This window comes from Bubalus bubalis, chromosome 11, assembly GCF_019923935.1.
Source record: "Bubalus bubalis isolate 160015118507 breed Murrah chromosome 11, NDDB_SH_1, whole genome shotgun sequence".
In the NCBI taxonomy this organism is placed as follows: Eukaryota; Metazoa; Chordata; class Mammalia; order Artiodactyla; family Bovidae; genus Bubalus; species Bubalus bubalis.
In genome coordinates this window covers 84,678,897-84,691,111 of record NC_059167.1, presented here as the reverse complement: position 1 = coordinate 84,691,111, position 12,215 = coordinate 84,678,897, and the positions used below count along the sequence as shown (strand labels likewise).

Sequence of the window (12,215 nt, the reverse complement as noted above, 5' to 3'; positions counted from 1 at the left end):
ATGTTTTCATGATGTGTGACTTATGTACAAACCTAAATAAAATATGTAATATTTCTTCAATGTGTTTTTAAAATGGTACTATATTGTATCTTACTTCTTGCAATTGTCAGTTGAAATTTATCTTTGTTGATACATGCAAATCTAACTCACTCCTACTGTATAATATAATATGTGAAGTGTCTATACACTTCACAGCTGTTTATCTATTCTCACACTGATGGATGTTTAGCCCCTGCAGACAATGCCTCCTTATACACATGAGTGAAATGAACATGCGCTAATCTTCTGTCAGTTATGTGTATTGCAAATACTTTCTTCTAAACCAGGTATCAGTAAACTCTTTCTCCATAAGGCCAGTTAGTGAATGCTTTACGCACTGTGGCCCATAGAGACTCAATGGCAACTACTCAGCTCTGTCAATCCAGACTGAAAGCAGCAGTAGACATAAACAAATGAGCATGGCTGTATTCTAATAAAACTTTATTCACAAAAAAACAGGCAGAGAGTCAGATTATGACCTGAGGGTCATGGTTTGCTGACCCCTGTTCTAGATTATTGCAGCATTATGAAAGCTTTTGTTATACTGATTTTTTTATTTGAATACAATTGGTTTTTTCCCAATCTTTTCCTATCTGTTCTTTGGAGTCCTTTTCCAAATCCTCTTCCCTCCTCTTTGTATTAAATACTGTGTCTTATTTGTACCTCTGAAAGTTTTCAAGTTTTGAATATTATGTTTAAGTTTTCAGTTGACCTGTAATTTATTTTTCTGTGATATGAGCTATGAATCTAATCTTGTCATTTTATGACGGAGTTGTCCTAGCCATTTATTGAATAGTTCATCTTTCCTCCATTGATTTGTCAAAATTCTCCTGTCATATACCAATTTGTTTAAAAATAACTCTTTTTAAATTCTGCAGAAATAACACTAAGCTGTTATGTATTGGTTGCTATCCATATGAAGAATTAAGCTAAATTTGAGACCTTCTGGTTGGGTAAAATTTAAATATTCCCGGGAGAAACACCTTCTTAGGATTCTTACCAGAGAAACATGATGTAATTAGTCAATCTCATGACTGAGTACTGGTTAGAGTAGGCTCACTGATATAGCAAGTAACCCCCAAAGCTCAGTGACTTAACATAATTGGGTTGTATTTCTCATTTAATGTCACACACCAGCATGAGTGAATGGTAGATATATGGGAATGCTTGGTTCCACAGAGTCATTCAGGGACTTTAGCTCCTTCTGCTTTATGGATCAGTATTACTTGGGGCCTTGGGGACCTCCACTGGATCCTCTGCCATAGGACTATGTATGATGGAAGAGAGAGCATTTGGAATTTTTATGGGAGGTGGTGTACATGCCTTCTACCCATATTTAGGTTGACCAGAACTCAGTCAAGTCGCATGGCTGCACCTGGCTACAAGAGGTCCTGGAAAATGCTGACTATCTGTGAGTTCAGGAAAATGAAGAAATAGATTAGGTGAAAATGGATAAATGTAGGAGCCCCCCCCTCTTTCAGATCCAGAAACGATTCATCATGAGAGCAGGAGTATGTTTACTGCACTCACCCTATCTCCCCAGCATCTAGCATGGTGCCTGGCTTATGGTAAGGGTTCAATGAAAATTATAAAGAAAGGGGACTGAAAGAAGGAGGAAGAAGGGGAGGGAAGGAAGGAACGGGGAATGGAAGGAGAGAGGGTAGATTGACAAGAGTGTGAATGAATGGGGAAGCCCCAGGCATTACTAAGGTGATTGCCCCAGGCTTTTGTGGAATCTATAGGTCAAACACAGCTCTACCTTTATTGAGGTTGAGTGACACAAAAGTTTGACTTTGCAGGGGCTTGGATGCATTTGACTCTTTAAACGCAGTAGACTCCAATCTAAGCTCATTGCTAGTAGGGCTGGAGACCCAACATGCTTCTAAGCTTGGCTCCTAGTGGCTGAAGGACTGAATAGAACCCATCCTGCAGGTGAATTTCTTCAGTTCCAGCTGCTGAGCAGAGCAGAGCTCCCTGGGCCTAGGACATGCAGAGCCCCCAGTGAGCAGCAGAAGCTAGCTATAAGGCTGACGTTCCCAGCATCTTGGTGAAGTTCTCAGAAGACAGCGTAATGAGTGTCAGGGCCAAAATCTGGGGATTCTCATGTGACTTTTTTCCTGCATGTTTTGGGAGAGCCCATGTCAGAAAAATAACCAAAGTATTGTACTTGGTAGTTATCTGTGGGACCTAATAAACCATTGCCAATCCTGACAGATTTTCACGCAACACACAATGAGCCGTGGGAACTGCCATCCAAGGTCCCTCAGAAAGTGTTGGCAGAACCCAGAGTTTTAAAAAGATTGGGTGGGATGTAAATATTTAGACAGATTAGATTTCTCAAGTGTTTGCTTTGTATAAGAATAGTCTGAATAAACTGCCGAGGGATGATTCTCAGAGTTAGATATTGGTGTCAAAAATGGTCGATATCTTCCCTTTACCTCTAGAACGGATTTGTGATTGAGAGAATTAGAAGTTAGGAGTAGCCATGAAAGGAAGAAGGGTGTTTGCCTCCTGTGAACCCCTCTCTATGTGTGTAAGGCAGAGTTCTTTGAAAGATGGTAAAATATGCCCTCTGGGAAATTTGTTTTTCCTTAAGGTTCTAAGGGTGAGGTTGCCTGTGAAGGAGGGAAGCAGAATAGTTGAAGATTGGGGGAGGGCCTGGTTTCAAATCCTGGATCCACTACTTACAAATTGATATCTGACAAATTACTTAACCTCTTAAGCTTCATCTTTCTCATTTTCCTTTATTTGCCTCATAAGCCTGGGGAAAACCGCAGTGCCTGTCTTCATCAGGTTCTTATGCTGTGAGATGAGATAAGGTGGCTTATCTCATTTAGCAAAATGCCTGACATTTGGTCAGTGCTCAGTGGATATTGGGGCTTCCCTGGTGGCGCAGTGGTCAAAGAATCTACCCGCCAATGCAGGAGACATGGCTTTGATTCCTGGATCAGGAATATTCCTCGGAGGAGGAAATAGTAACGTGCTCCAGTATTCTTGCCTGGGAAGTCTCATGGACAGAGGAGCCTGGTGGGCTACAGTCCATGGGGTCGCAAAGAGTTGGACATGACTTAGTGACTGAGCACAGCAGACATAGGAGATATTAGTGACTCTTAAGATCCTCACTGCTGCTATTATTTAGAGAGGAGACAGTGGAACTTAGAGCATATATACCCAGGAGTTGGGTACTTCTTGCCCTAAAACCCACTTGCCAGTGGCTTTTAGGAGTATGTAGAGGGAAGAAGGATTCAGGGAGCATGGAGTTAATGTGTTCCTAAACTGCTTGGGCCGACAATGGGGGAAGTTGGTGAGGAAAAGATTCCAGGCCCTTCAGAGGAGGCGAGCCGCGAGCCACGAGCCAGAGGCAAGGCGGACTCACAACAGTGAAGCCTCGTGGTCAACATAGATTGGGATAGAATCACCATGGGTGGCCGCCAGCATGAAGGCTGAGGAGGTCAGGTATGGAAACAAATGGGGAGTCAGTCAGGGAGTGGCCAGAGGGATAGGGGTGGTGTTTGAAGCAGGGCTGGTTCAGTGTCCTCTCCACCTGGGCCTTTTGTTCCTGAGCCACAGTGAGAAATGGAATCTTAATTAAGAGCTGGAATCCTAGTCCAAGATGAAGGCTCCTGAAGTAAGCATCCTGATGGGCAAGGCCTAAACTCTTGGGAGGAACTCACAGTTTGGCCACAGAGTAACTGATGGGGCCAGAGTCATTAAGGTCATCTGGACCAACACAACAGAGCCAAGTATCTGAGGCCGAGGCTGGGGCTTAGCCCATTATCATCAGAAGGACCCCAGAGAGGGCAGAACCACACAGGATCATTTCCTGCTGGAGTGGAAGCCACCAAGGTCAAGCTCCTAGGGGCAATGAATCGAAGGCTTAGGGCAGAAGAAAGACAGACATCCAGGTTAACTGGAAAAAGGTCAGATGATGTCAGTTGTGAAACTGAGAAGCAGAGGACAGAGGGGCCCAAGTGCAGCCCGTGAAGGGAGTGCTGCACTCAGAGCTGGGCCCTCTGTTCCAGCTTGATGGGTAGCTTTGGACATGTGCCTTTGGATCCTCTCCTAAGTGATTACATTTGTTGATACTTGGTCCAGATCTATTTTCAGCACCAGGGAAGCCCATTTTCAGTACACTGTGGTCCTAACTGGTCACCTTAGTACACTTGTTATATCTGGTCCAGGAAACAAGGAATACTAAAATACGGACGTGAAACAAGAATCCAAGATCTCTAAAATGTCCCAAAGTCCTTCAAATTTCTTGGAAGTACTCTCTTACATTAATTCCAAAGTGAAAACACTTCCATAAAGCATTCAAGAAAACAGAATACTGTTTCCTCCTCAATATTTTTCTTTGTCCTGGTCCCAGAGTGCCCTGACAATGATGCTGCCATTAGAAATCAGTGAAGATTGAAAATGGCAACCCACTCCTGTACTCTTGCCTGGAAAATTCCATGGACGGAGGAGCCTGGTAGGCTACGGTCCATGGGGTCGCAAAGAGTCAGACACAACTGAGCGAATTCACTTTCACTTTCACTCTCTATATGCACTACCATGTGTAAAATAGATAGCTAGCAGGAACATGTTGTGTAGTACAGGGAACTCAGTTCGATGCTTTGTGATGACCTAGAGGGGTGGGCTGGAGGTGGGGGTAGGAGAGGGGCTCAAAAGGGAGGGGATATATGTGTACATGTAGCTGATTCACTTTGTTGGACAGCAGACACTAACACAGTACTTTAAAGCAATTATACTCCAATTAAAAAAAAAGAGAGAGAAATCAGTTAGGGTGGCCCTGAATACGAGTTTTGCTAGGCTTATTTGGCCAACAGGTTTTATACAAACATGTGCTTGAACAAAGGTAAGCAAATTATTATAGGACTTCTCAGAGCTTTTACACTACTAATGGGAATTTTAAATTTTCAAAAGGAAGTTATAGTAGCCAGACATTATCAAAGGGTAAAGGGTCACAGGAGCTTTCTTTTTTAAACAGAAATCTCTCCACACTGACATTCTTAAGAAAGTGCTTTGGGAAATGCTGACTCAGGGATTCATGTTTGTGGAGCTCAGAGCCTGTTGACTTGCCCCTAGTGAAGCCCAGTTCCCCCAAGTTGGCCTTTGAATGAGTTTTGATCGCTAATCAGGGTATATTGTGTGAGGTCTTTCTGTTGTCACCCATAATAACCACACCACAGTCTAATAGGGTCATTCTATAATGCCTTACATTTGGTATAAGACTGGAGTTCATAAAACACTTTTGTATATTTGGAACTTACTAAAGATGATCAGCTAACCTGGACTGAAACAACCTCAAAATTATTTGCTGACCTCAAAATTATTGTCTCTGGATTACAGCAACTCCCCTTCTCTCAAGCTCTTTGCTTTTATTTCTTTTTGTGGGGATACCACCTTCCAGAAAAAGGCACTCTCCTTTATTACAAATTATTCCCCTTTTTTAAAGGTCCCTGATATTATTAAGATTTGAAATAGGTCAGCTCACATTTTTGGCCTCATGATACGTTGCAATCCATCTTGTATTGGTAAAGAAACAGATAACATGTATAAGAGACGATCTGAATAGGCATGGAAACCTGTTCCTGAATTATTATTGAATGTTTTGCTCCACTACATAGCTTTCACCAGCTTTTCAGAAAGTATGAGATACACAGCTGGTGGTAGCTCATCCCTTGACTTTAGGTGGATGGTTTGTGGCTGTCAGTTGCTAAGTCGTGTCCAAGTCTTTGCAACCCCATGGACTGTAGCCTGCCAGGCTCCTCTGTCCATGGAATTTTCCAGGCAAAAATACTGGAGTGAGTTGCCACTTCCAGAACTCCAGGGGATCTTCCCAATTTAGTGATCAAACCCAGAACCTGCATCTTCTGCATTGGCAGGCAGATTCTTGATTGCTGAGCCACCAGGGAAGCCCTAGAAATCTGGTTATTTAACACTGAATCATACAAGGAGAAAGTCATCCTTTTCTAGTTCTTTTTCAACCCCATGCTACATCTTTTTTTTTCTTTAACATCAAGAAAAATGTTTCAGTTGGGTGCTATTTATCTCCAACAATTCTCAGCCTGAATTAGCCTTCAATGCCAAATTTAATAACATCATTTGGTTTTCTCTTGTGTTTATTTTCCCTTGACCTTTCATGGATGGAAACTGATGTGGGTTTTCCACTTACCAGGGTAAAATGAAATTTCTTTTGAAAATAAATTTTTTAAAATTGGAACATTTAAGTCCGTGTGACGGCAAAAGTCATGACGGTCAAGACTGCTGTCATAGCAGTTGGTGGGCCACCTTCCAGAGTTGACCCCAAATGATGAGTTGACCCCCATCATTTTACAGATGAGTAAACAGACTCAGAGAGGTGAGATGACTGTGACTCAGTTATTTGACTGGACAGCCAAGCCAGGGCTGGGACTAAGATCTCCATCTTCATGACTCTCTCCTCATCAAAACTTTGTATCAACTCTTTGTATTAGAACATAAGGTTAAAATAGCCTCTAAAAATAATTTTTCCTCTCCCCACAATATTTGAAATCATGTTCCAAGAATAGATTAGGACTAAATAAGGTCTTAAAATATTAAAAGCTGTTATGAATGTAAAAGCATTGAAATAAATGTAATTACATTCTTAAACCGCTAAAACATCAGATGATAATTTTAAGTATATCAAATATTTAACCGAAAAACAGCTGAAACAACTTAAGACCTGTTAAAACAACAAATGGGCTAATGTGAGCAAAGCTGAAAAGAATCTTAAAACATTATAGTCAATTTCATAGGGGCCAAAAAAATTTCTTTCTCAAAACCCCGAAAAGCAGCTAAAACGAATAAAAGCCAGAGTCAACAATTGCAAATCTTACTAACAATCAAAATCCAGGAGAACTTTAGGGCAAATTTAGGACTGAGTAAAATGATAACATAGATTTCTTTTGGGAGTTTTAATACGGGTCAAATTAAGTTGAAATCAAGCCCAAAGTATATTAAAAGACACCTGAAAAGTGAAAGCGTTAGTTGCTCAGTCACGTCTGACTCTTTGTGACCCCATGGACTATAGCCCACCTGGTTTCTCTATCCATGGAATTCTCCAGGCAAGAATTCTGGAGTGTGTAGCCATTCCCTTATCCAGGGGATCTTCTCGACCCAGGGATCCAGCCTGGGTCTCCTGAATTGCAGGCAGATTCTTTACCATTGAAGCCACCAGGGAAGCCCTAAAATACACCTACTCATGGTTTTTAAAAATCCATTGCAGGTGGAATTCTGCCTGGAAGGAATAGGTGACTTTTGGGGAACTTTGAAGAAATGTTTCCTTCGTCTGCCTGATTTATACCTACTGACTTACCTGCTGGAAAAGAGGGTCTCCATGGGATTAAAGAGAGTGGGAGGCTGAGATTGTAGGTAGGCTGACTGGACAAACTCAACCCTTGCTGAAGGATATTTAGTTATCAGAACTATCCAGAAAACAGGGTCCAAAAAAGTGAGGAAATGTAGTTCAAGAAGCAGACTAGAATAACTTAATAAGCTCGTTGAACATTGTGATTTTCTCATATTTTAAAATTAAAGTTTTATCTTTCAATATAAAAGATGAAGCAGCAAAAATCAAGGGCTGCCTATATGGCTTTGCTGTTCCCTTTGATTTAGCACAAGATTAACACAAGAATCTTACTCTTAGAAACCCATACACAGAGCCCTTTTTCTCATAAGGAATATATTCATAGACACTTTAGAAAATGCAGATAAGCAAGAAGATAAAAATAATTTGTAACCCCACTACTCTAAGAATACGACTGAAAATTATGACTTCTGTTTTTCCCAGTGATCATGAATTTCTCGCTGTCTGTCTCAGTGTGTGTTTTAACAAAGCAGCATCGCAGCGTTATTAGCTGCTTTTCTCATGTAGCATCTGTAATAGTGACCCCTATTGTGAGTGATCCTGCTACGGCAGTGCTCTCGGCCTTCTTTTCATTACGGCTCCACTAAGGAGTCCTTTTAATACCACCATGAAATTTTAATACCACAGATATACTGTATATCTGATTATATATTGTGGTTCTTGGGAGGGCTGCAAATAATTGTAATATCTAAGATTTTTTACCTCCCAAGAACAAATATTTGCCCTCTGTTACACTGCATGTAGTATAGCAATATTTTTATAGCTTTATGGCATTTCATTACATGAGTGTACAATAATTTATATACCTATCTGCCATTACTGAAAATGTGGCTTATATTCAGGTTTTACTCAATGTTATACACAATGTTGTTGCAAACTCCTCATACATGCCTGGGAATTGTTCCTCTCATCCCTAGATGTCAGACTCATCTGTAACGTCCAGTATGATTGCCTCTTTTCCTTTTGATTCCATTTTCTCTCCATTCCTTAGTGCAGTAGTCCCTGAGTACCTAGCTGAGGCTAGTCAGCCCATCCTGACTCTAGCGAGAGATAGAGAGATGACTGAGAACCTATTGTTATCTGTGCAGAGATTGAACACAGTGGAAGGAAGGACACAGGGAACTTGTATGCCAAGAGAGGTCCCCAGTGTGGTCTAAGGGGGTTCAAAGGTAGGAGATGTCATAGCCCCCATCTTTCTTGAAACTTAAGTCAGAGCACAAGACCACATGATTCATGATTATTGCAAACCTTGTCCACATCTGTACAATGTGGAATAAGACTGACTGGAGAGGGATTTATTTTTTAAACCACTGCATTTAGGGCTCAGTTTCTGAAATGCTAAGCCCAAATCAGAGTCTAAGGAAATGCTAAATTAGAGCCCTTTTGACTTCTGACTCTGACATTAATTAAACAAAAGAATAGTTTTGTTTGTTTGTTTGTTTGTCCAGATAGTTCATCCAGGGGAACACTGTGGGTTTATGATGATGTCAAAGTCAGAAAGAAAGAAAAATTTTTACTGGGAACTTTTTTTTCCTCTCACCCCTGAGTAAGTCTAATGATATGCATGTAAAATACATTATGGCAAATCCTCTAACAATTTCCGCCTCAGCAATAAATGTTGCATTCTAGTAGAGCAAGAACATCTGCTTAATAATTTCATGGAACAGCTCTGCAGAGCTGCCAGGGGTAGAATTTAGTCAGTTGGGTGTAGCATGAATCAGATGGCGTGGGAGAAGGAAAGATGCATTTTGAACCCAGATTCGGCCACTGCTGTGACCTGGGGCAAGTGCTTTAACTTCTTGAAGCTTCAGTTTCCTCATCCACAAAGTGGAAATATGAAATGATATACACCATGCAGGGTTGTTTTGCGGATTTAGTGAGTGAATGTGTGTCAAGGGCTTATTAGTACCCAGTCCTAGGTCAACATCTGATCCACAGTGAGTGGATCAAGGTGTTCACTCAATAGATGGCAGGTGACGATACTGATTGTGTTGAGAATGGTGATGGTGATCATGATGGTGGTGGTGGTGGTGGTGATGGTGATGGTGGGACTTCTGCTCATGGTGATAATGATGATAGTAGTGATGATGATGGAGAGTGAAAAATATATTGCTAATATGAATCAGGAGTGATTTTTCTGGTTGTATTACAGCTAGCTGTAGCTCAGTGGCAGTGGCAGGGAAAGAGAATAGTAGTTTGGAGGAGGAGAGCTGGGGTGGACAGCACGGAACTTTTTCAGAAAGAGTAGAAAGAGCAGAGGCATGGGAGGCCAAAAGACCACGCAGCATTTTGCCTCTCATCCTCATCGACTCCGTGATGTTTGGTCTCAGTGATCCTCCACTGTTCACCTGTGAAATGGGAACAGGACCTTCAGCTCAGATTGTAGTGGTGATCAAAGCAGACAGCATGTGTGAGAGCAGCTGGTGCTGGGCAGGCCCAGGAAACGTCAGCTCTGTTCATGAAAAGAATTTTCAGTTAACAACGCAAACACTCAAATGGACCATTTATTTTATTCCATTTCCTCTTTTTAATTGTTTTATGGTTACCTTTTCTCCTCCTGTGAAATGCATAAAGGTCCCTGTTTGTGAAGGGGCTTACACAGCCCTGCCACCCACCTTTCTTTCAAACAGCTCCTGTCAGTCTAAATCTTAGCATCCATTCGCCACATTGTGGTCACCTCCCTCAGGAAGCACTCCCTGACTGCCCTGACCCACCTAGAGCTTTCTTTCTTGGGACTTTGGAGTCATGGCAATTCATAAAGCCGTTCACTAAGGCTTTACTATGCTAAGCACATACATTTATTTTATATATGAATGTTTGTATTTGTTTCATCTCTCAACAAATTAAAGCTCTGTGAAGTCAAGAACTCTTGTTATATTTATTTTTTTGAATCTCATCTGCTTTCTTTTATCCAGATTTCCTCCTCCTCAAAATTCTTAATGATAGAGTGCTGAGCATATAATGGGCATTTAATAAATAAAGCGTATGTGGATTTCTTTCTATAAATCCTGCTTTTGCTCTTGCTCCTTCTTCATCTTGCTCCCCTTATTGTGAGCCTTCAAATGTACACAAATACAACCTTTTATGTTTATATATTTAGTGACTCACTTGTGAAAATAAACATGTTACCATGTGGGGCCTGGGCCACCTGATACTATGGGAGCCTCAGAATATATTAATTAACTCACTTGTGTCCGTGAGAGAGTGGTAACTTCTCAATTTAAATAAACAGACTGTAGCAGAGGCCTGTGTCTTTGCCCACAAAGTTACTGAAGTTAGGAATAGAACGAAAAGGAAAGGCACTCTTTTCACTGCCTTGCTGATTGCGCTGTGTGTCCTCCATTCCCAAACCCCGAGGTGATCTAACTCTAAAGTTATTAGAAATCCTGGCTCAGAGGAGAGGGCTCTGGACAAGTATTGTGTCCTGCTGTGGGGTCCACTGTGACCCCTCTTAATCGCAGGCTGTGTCACTGCACTTTGTGCTCTTGTTGTGTTTAGTTCTCTTCTTTCTATTTCTTTCTCTTCTTTTTAAAATTGATGTGTAGATAATTTTCAAAATTGTGTTAGTTCTAGGTGTACAGCAAAGTGATTCAGTTATATTCATTTTTTTTCCAGATTCTTTTCCCTGACAAGTTATTATAAGATATTAATATAGTTCCCTGTGCTGTACATTAAATCTTTCTTGCTTGTCTATTTTATATATAGTAGTGTGTATCTACTGGGCTTCCCAGGTGATACAGTGGAAAGGAATCTACCTACCCATGCAGGAGACGCAAGAGACGTGGATTCGATCTTTGGGTTGGGAAGATCCCCTGGAGTAGAAAATGGCCACCCTCTCCAGTATTTGCCTGGAAAATTCCATGGACAAAGGAGCCTGGCACGCTAGAGTCCATGGGGTCACAAAGAGTTGCACATGACTGAGCACATAAGCACAGCAATCTGCTAATCCCATCCTCCTAATTTATCCTTCCCCCCTCCTTTCTCCTTTGATAACTGTAAGTTTGTTTTCTATGTCTGTGAGCCTGTTTTATAAATTAATTTTTTTAGATTCTACATATAACTGATATCATATGATATTTGTCTTTGTCTATCTGACTTCACTCAGTTTGATAATCTCTAGGTCTATCCATGTTGTTGCAAATGGCAGTGTTTCATTCTTTTTTATGGCCAAGTAATAGTCAATTGCATATATATCTATACAGCACATCTTCTTTATCCGTTCATCTGTTGATGGACATTTAGGTTGTTTCCATGTCTTGGCTCTATAAATAGCGCTTCTGTGAACACTGGGGTGCGTGTATCTTTTTGAAGTAAGATTTTCATCTCTTCTGGATATATGCCCAGGAGTGGGATTACTGGGTCATATGGTGCATGCATGCTAAGTCACTTCAGTTGTGTCCAACTCTTTGAAACCCTGTGGACTGTAGCCCACCAGGCTCCTCTGTCCAAGGGATTCTCCAGGCAAGAATACTAGAGTGGGATAGCATGTTCTCCTCCAGGGGATCTTCCCAACCCAGGGATCAAACCCACATCTCTTTATGCCTTCTGCATTAGCAGATGGGTTCTTTACCACTAGCACCACCTGGGAAGCTTGGGTCATTTGGGAGCTCTATTTTTAGGTCTTCTTTGTAAAAGAACCTTCATACTGTTTATCTCTTTTTCTTATTTCAGAATTCAGTCATGTAATATTCTAGCCAGCCGTGTGAACGATGGTGGCCATTTGGGTGTTTCAGTCTGCCTTTTATTGAAAGACGATTCAAGAATCTTTCATCTAATCCTCCTAAAA

At 41.3% G+C, this 12,215-nt stretch overlaps 1 protein-coding gene across 3 annotated transcripts in view; it reads left to right on the top strand.

The window, feature by feature from the left end:
* Window positions 1-12,215, top strand: part of THSD4 (thrombospondin type 1 domain containing 4) — a 668,521-nt gene that overhangs the window by 206,380 nt on the left and 449,926 nt on the right. The window lies entirely within an intron of this gene.